Source organism: Carlito syrichta, unplaced genomic scaffold (genome assembly GCF_000164805.1).
Source record: "Carlito syrichta isolate Samal-C Ts95f unplaced genomic scaffold, Tarsius_syrichta-2.0.1 Scaffold301952, whole genome shotgun sequence".
NCBI lineage: Eukaryota > Metazoa > Chordata > Mammalia > Primates > Tarsiidae > Carlito > Carlito syrichta.
The window spans coordinates 57171-64542 of record NW_007246048.1 but is presented as its reverse complement, the minus strand read 5'-3'; the positions used below and the strand labels follow the sequence as shown (position 1 = coordinate 64542).

Below are 7372 nucleotides of genomic sequence, written 5' to 3'. Positions count from 1 at the left end.
CAGGCAACTTGGCGAGATCTCATCTCTACAATAAATAAAAAATTAGCCAGGCATGGTAGTACGTGCCTGAAGTTCCAGCTACTTGAAGGCTGAGGCAGAAGGATCGCTGGAGTCCAGCAGGTCGATGCTGGAGTGGCCATGAGTGTGCCACTGCACTCCAGCCTGGGCGACAGAGTGAGACTCCAACACATACACACACAAAAAAACTATGGTAAATGTTCAGGGTTCGCTTATGAGTGAGAACATGTGGTACTCAGTTTTTGTTTCTGTGATAGATCACTGAGAATGACAGACTCTAAATCCATCCAAGTTGCTGCGAAGTCCATAATTTTGTCCCTCTTTATAGCTGTGTAATATTCTATCATGTATACACAGCACTTCTTTTTTTATCCAGTCCCCTTTTGATGAGTAGCAAGGTTGGTTCCATGTTTTTGCTATTTTGAATAGTGCTGCAATAAACATGCATGTGCAAATATCTTTTTTGTAGAATGATTTGAGTTCCTCCAGGTATATTCCCAGAAAGGAGGATTGCTGGGACATATGGAAGGTCGATTTTTAGATCTTTGAGAAATCACCGCCAGACTCGGAGGCTCAGCCTGTAATCCCAGCACTTTGGGAGGCCGAGGTGAGTGGATTGCCTGAGCCTGCGGGTTCGAGACCAGTCCGGGCAACTTGGCAAGACCTTGTCTCTACAATAAATAAAAAATAGCCGGGTGTAGTGGTGCATGTCTGTAGTTCTGGCTGCTCAGAAGGCTGAGGTGGAAGGATTGCTGGAGCCCAGAAGGTCGACGCTGGGGTGGCTGTGAGCGTGTGTGCCACTGCACTCCAGCCTGGGCGAAGGAGTGAAATTCCAACTCAAAAAATAAATCACCACATTGTTTTCCACAAAGGTTGTACTGGTTTACACTCCCACCAACAGTGTGGAAGCATTCCCTTTTCCCCGCATCCTCCCCAGCATCTGTTGTTTTTTGAATTATTAATAATAACTATCCTGACTGCAGTTAGGTGGTACCTCAGTGTGGTTTTGATCTGCATTTCTTTGATGATTAGTGAGATTGAGCATTTTTTCATGTATCTGTTGGTTGCTCGTACGTCTCCTTTTGAGAAGTGTCTATTTCTATCTTTTGCTCACTTTTCTATTTTTTTTTTTTTTTTTTTTTTTTTTGAGTTGGAGTCTCACTCTGTCACCAAGTTGTCCAGACTGGTCTGGAACAAGTAGGCTCAGGCAATCCTCTCACCTGGGCCTCCCAAAGTGATGGGACATGAGCTACCTCACCCGGCCTTGCCCACTTTTTAATAGGGCTGTTTTTTCCCTTCGGCACATTTGCGTTCCTTGTAGACCCTAGATGTTAGGCCTTTGTCAGATATATGGTTGGCAAATATTTTTTCTCATTCTGTGCGTACTTACCTGCTTACTGGTTTGTTTTGTTTTGTTTTATTTTGAGTCAGAGTCTCACACTGTTGCCCAGGCGGGAGGGCAGTGGCACATACATGGCCACTGTAGCCTCAGCCTGCTGGGCTCAGGCGATCCTTCTGTCTCACCTTCCAAGTAGCTGGGACTATAGGTATGCGCTGCATGCCAGGCTAATTTTTTAATTTATTGTAGAAACGAGGTCTCACCAAGTTGCCCAGACTGGTCGCTAACCCCTGAGAGCTCAGGTAATCCTCTCACCTTGGCTTTCCAAAGTGCTGGGATTACACGCTTGAGCCATTGTGCCCAGCAGTACTTAGTTTTTAAGTGTGTAAGATGGCAAACTTTTCTAAGAAGATACCTACAAAGTTATTACTTGATTCAAAATTTTAAAAAGAAAAGAAAAAACAAAGATGCAAAGAAAAAATTCTAGTAACATCATTTAGAATATCTCAAAATAGCCGGGCTCGGTGGCTCAGCCTGTAATCCCACGCTTTGGGAATCTGAGGTGAGTGGATTGCCTAAGCCCGTGAGTTCGAGAGCCGCCTGGGCAACTTGGCGAGACCTCATCTCTACAATAAATCAAAAACTAGTCGGGCGTGGTAGTATGTGCCTGTAGTTCCAGCTACTTGGAACGCTGAGGCGGAAGGATCGCCGGAGCCCAGCAGGTCGAGACTGCAGTGGCTGAGAGTGGCCACTGCACTCCAGTCTGGGTGACGGAGTGACACTTCAACTCCAAAAAAAAAAAGAATATCTCAAAATAAATTTATAATAACTTAAAATAAAATAATTTTAGCCGGGCTCAGTGGCTCAGCCTGTAATGCCCCACTTTGGGAGGCTGAGGTGAGTGGATTCCCTGAGCCCGTGGGTTCGAGACCCGCCTGGCCAACTTAGCGAGACCTCACCTCTACAATAAATCAAAAAATTAGCTAGGTGTGGTAGTATGTGCCTGTAGTTCCAGCTACTTGGAACGGTGAGGCGGAAGGATAGCCAGAGCCCAGCAGGTCGAGACTGCAGTGGCTGAGAGTGGCCACTGCACTCCAGTCTGGGTGACGGAGTAAGACTCCAACTCAAAAATAAAATAAAATAAAATAATTTTAAGTGAAAACTATATTTCTTGTTCTATTATATAATTCATAGTATAATTATACACTGACAAGATGATATGACAAACAAGTTGGATTAAAGTTGAATAACTTCAGTAAGGTATGGAATAATGTTTATCTCAATATTCTATAATGCTGCTATAATTTTACATGTGTAATAAATTTTCACCATCAGCAATATATTGATAGCTATATTAATGAAATCTTTGGGAATAATATTTTCAAATAAACACACACACAACAAAAACCAAAAATCTAGATGAACCATAATAAACTAGCGTGGCCTGCCCTTGTGACATCTCATTCTTCTGCATTTTCCCACCCCCACATATGTCACTCAAGTCCAGGTTATTATTGCTCACATCCTGGACAAACAATAGCCTCCTAATCGATTTCTCTACTTCTAGTCTCCCAACAACCCCCACAGCAATCCATTCTCCAAAACTCAATAGAGTTTTGGGGTTTTTTAGTTTGTTTTTGAGTTGGAGTCTCACTCCATCTACCAGGCTAGAGTGCAGTGGCACACTCACGGCCACCACCACATCAAGCTCCTGGGTTCAGGCAATCCTTCCGCCTCAGCCTTCCAAGTAGCTGAAACCACGGGCCACCACACCCAGTCAATTTTTTAATTTATTGTTGAGACAAGATCTCGCCAAGTTGCCCAGACTGCTCTTGAACCCCTGGGCTCAGGCAATCCTCTTGCCTCCACATCCCTAAGTGCTGGGATTACAGGCATGAGCCACCGCATCCAGCCCTGAAAGAGTTTTAAAATATAAGTCAGATCATGTCACTCACTCACTCTGCTTAAAACCTGAAAACTAATATGTTGGCCTCACTTAGATCCCCAGTGAAACAAATTGTGAAATAAAAATCTAAAAATGACATCTGAGACAACTAGAAATTGGAATACTAATTTGAGCTCGATGGCATTAAATTACTGTCTAATTTTTTAGATGTGACATTATATTAGATATATACAGAAATATTTCTTATAAAACGGCATCTGAAAGTTGCCTTAAGCTTATATGAAGGGAAGGGGAGTGAAGGCTACCTAAAAGAAACAAGACTGGCCATGAACTGATTGTTCAACATGGATGAAGGAAAAAGCAGGATTCGTTACATCACGCTGCCTATGTTGTGTGTGTCTGCCATGCTCCATGATTCTCCTTATTCTTAGAACAAAGCATCTCCAGACCTTACATAAGCTGGTCTCTGCCTGCCTTCAGATAAACATAAGCATGTTTTTTCAGACTGATACTACTGTTATTAGGATCACAGGCAACCTTAAGATTAACATTCCTTTTCTAAGGTTCCAGAAGACACCCTCTGCCTAGTATGTTATTTATTGACCTGGAAATAACAAAGTGTTCTGGAATATTCTTAGTAAAGTTTTTCCAGACCCAGGGTGATCCATCCTCATTAATGTATCAGATCGGAAACCAGATAAATTTTTGGACCCATTTAATGATGTCTTGGCATCTCCTTTCTGGCACAGACATCTTTGCTCATTGGTAACCATTCCAGGTGTTCACATGACTTACTGTAAATCCTTAACTCAAACTCAAAGTTGAAAGAAAGAAGGGGGCCATTAAAGAAATCCTCTGTGTAAAATGTCTGCTACAAGTCCTAAAAGGTCTTGTCAAAGTTTCTAAAGTTCTTAAAACATTTCTCAGCAAGTACAATGAGTCAGGCGCAGTGGCTCACGCCTGTAATCCCAACACTCTGGGAGGCTGAGGCGAGAGGACTGTCTCAGCCCAGGAGTTTGAGACCAACCTGAACAACCTGGAAAGACCTAGTTTCTACAATAAATCAAAATCAAAAAAATTAGTTGGGCATGGTGGTTTGTGCCTACAGTTCCAGCTACTTGGAAGGATGAGGTGGAAGGATAGCTGGACTCAAAAAAAAAGAAAAAACTAAGTAAGTATAATGACCATTAGGCAATAATGAATTATTACTCCATAGGGAAAAAGTCAGGAGGTATCACAATAATAAAAGAGGTATTCAGCTGGGCTCGGTGGCTCAGCCTATAATCCCACGCCTTGGGAGGCTGAGGTCAATGGATTGCCTGAGCCTGCGGGTTCGAGATTCACCTGGGCAACTTGGTGAGACCTCATCTCTACAATAAATCAAAAAAATTAGCCGGGCGTGTTAGCGCACACCTGTAGTTCCAGTTACTTGGAAGGCTGAGGCGGAAGGATTGCCGGAGCCCAGGAGGTCGAGGCTGCGGGGGCCGGGAGCGGCCACTGCATTCCAGTCTGGGTGACAGAGTGAGACTCCAACTCAAAAAAAAAAAAAAAAAAGAGGTATTCACTGCTTGTGTCCTTGGTCACCTGAAACCTAACTCAAGAGAGCCTATAGAATTGTCAACAGAAGAACAAGAAGAGACTTGTGCAATAACTTACTCTTTTTCTATAACTCCTAACGCTTAGTATACTTCCACTGGAAACAGTCTCCATACTATGTGCAAGGCACTGGAGATAAAAAGATACAAATGAGTAGGAGTTGAAAGACAAAATACTCTTGGTGCTAAGACAGAAATCTACTTAAAGTACAGCAGCAGGGGTAAAGTGTCCAATGGTGGGAGGCAGAAAGAGCAGACAGAGGCTGTTAGAGATTAAACTGTGACTCCTCAAAATTAATACGCTGAACTTGTAACTACCAGGACCTCAGAATGTGACCTCATTTGGAAGCAGGGTCTCTGCAGATGTAATGAATTAAGAAGGAGTCGTACCAGAGCAGGATACACTCTCATCCAGCACGACTGTGTCCTCTTAAAAAGGGGAAATCTGCACACAGACACACAGGAAGAATGCTGTGGGAAGATGAAGGCAGAGGCCAAGGATGCTGCTTCTAGAAGCCACGGAACACCGAGGATTGCCATATATCACCAGGAGCCACAGAGAGGCCGAACAGATTCTCAGCTCTGAGAATCAGCTCTGCCCACACCCTGACTTCAGACTTCTGGTCTCTGGGACTATAAGCAATACATTTCTGTTGTTTAAGCCACCCAGTTTGTAGTACTTTGTTATAGCAGCCCTGGGAAATTCACAGAGGGCTGTCAGGAAAGCTTCACAGAAGAGATGCTTTTAAAGTTAAACAGGTATCTGCCAGGTGGCTTGGGGAAGGCAGCATCACCTGGTGAGTGAACATCTGCTGAACTTTAAAAAGGAGCTGCACAGAAGAGATATCAGAATGTGTGCAGTCAACTTTTCTCTGATTTTACACTTAGAGCCTAGCACCCAGCAGGTGTTACATGAGTTTTAATGACCTAATTGAACTATTCTCCCTCTTCTAAACCTTTCAGCCCCTACTCATCAGCTACCCAACTCAAATATTTCCTGCTCTGTGAAGGCTTCAGAGCCTGGCAATTGGCCTCCTTTGTGCCAAGATACTTCATCTCACCTCTTTTGCAGACATTTTCAAACAGGAGCAAGTTATTTGTGTATGTGCTTGCTCCATCATTGAGTCTGTGGGAATGTAAAAAACAGGGACAATACATTTCTAACTTATTTTTGTAAATGAGCCCTGGAAGGGTGTTTCATACCTAGTGCAGACTCAATTGAGACTCTGTTCTTCAAATAGGGTATCTGCTACAAGGGACATCCTAACTTCTCTGGGATGCAGGGCTCCATGAAGCTTGCATCCCAAATAAATCATCAGGCCACACTCAATAAAATAGGAGGTGGAGCCTTCGCTGGAAAAAGTAATAAGATTTTAAACAGACTTGGGGATGCCACACAGGTGACTAAACCCAGGCAAAGGGCAAGGAGTCGTACAGGTCAGTCAGCGTACACCCTGGCTGGCACCTTGAGTAAAAGAGACATGGAAGTCCTGGCCAGAGCTTATTAAAAACTCTCAGAAATCTGCAATCCTGGAAGGGGTGCAGCACCAGACAATGAAAGGGGAATCCCTAATATCTCCTGGCAAGTGGGAACCCAACATCTGGAGCTCTCCACCAAATAAAAAGGACACAAACATAGTAGCCTAGCGATTTTGTTCTCCACTTTCCCTAAAAAAGAAACACTCACCTTATGTTGAAGGTTCTTCACAGCTTCAGGCTAACTGAATGTGCCCTGTTTGGGACCTTAGAGCTCAGTAAAAGCCTTTAATTACTCTGATCGGATCATTTCTATTCCTGTGTCTCTGGATATTCTCTTGCAGAAGAAATTGCTCAAAAGACCCCTTTAAGAAAAATCAGAGCTAAAAGTATCACTGACTACTATGTGCCAAATACTGATTTAAAACTCATTTTTATGTGTAGTAACATTATTTTTTCTGCAGAAAAGGCACAACGCAGTTAAGCAGCAAATAGTGGAGTTGTTGGTGTCTGACCTCAAGCTGCCTGGCTCCAGGGTCCCAGTTCTTAACTACATTACACATTCCCTCTCATCATCATAATGTCTCAGAACAGCTCCAATTAGAAAAGAAAGCAAAAAGTAAAAATAGATCACAGCAATGTGTCCCAGCCTTGCCTCCCACGCTTATGCTCCTTTTAATCAGGAATTTCAAGAACTGACTATCTAGGTGGGTCCTCCTCTTGTTTCCTCTCTCCTTTATGATGATGGTTTAACAGCTTTTCAGTCTCTATCTTCCATATTTTATTAAGTGTTTGTATACAATCACATCATTGGTGTTGTTTTTCTTTTAACTATAGCATTAATCAATCCCACAGTGTATTAGTAGAGATAGTCCAGTCATTTGCTTAAGGGTGAATAGGCAATAAGTGGAGAAGCAAGAATTTGAAATTAAGATTATGGGCCAGGCACAGTGGCTCACATCTGTAATCCCAGCACTTTGGGAGGCCAAGGTGGGATGATTGCTTGAGTCCAGAAGTTTGAGACCAGCCTGAGCTACA

The 7372-nt window shown here is 43.1% G+C and overlaps 1 protein-coding gene across 2 annotated transcripts in view; it reads right to left on the bottom strand.

The window, feature by feature from the left end:
• Positions 1-6828, bottom strand: part of ADD1 (adducin 1) — a 62720-nt gene extending 55892 nt beyond the window's left edge. The window contains exon 1 of one of the 2 annotated variants that reach the window (XM_008055762.2): positions 6546-6828. The gene's annotated coding sequence lies outside the window, so the exon portion shown is untranslated. The remainder of the gene's footprint in view (positions 1-6545) is intronic. The other variant, XM_021711233.1, reaches the window with a different exon arrangement.
• Between the last annotated feature and the right edge of the window lie 544 nt (positions 6829-7372).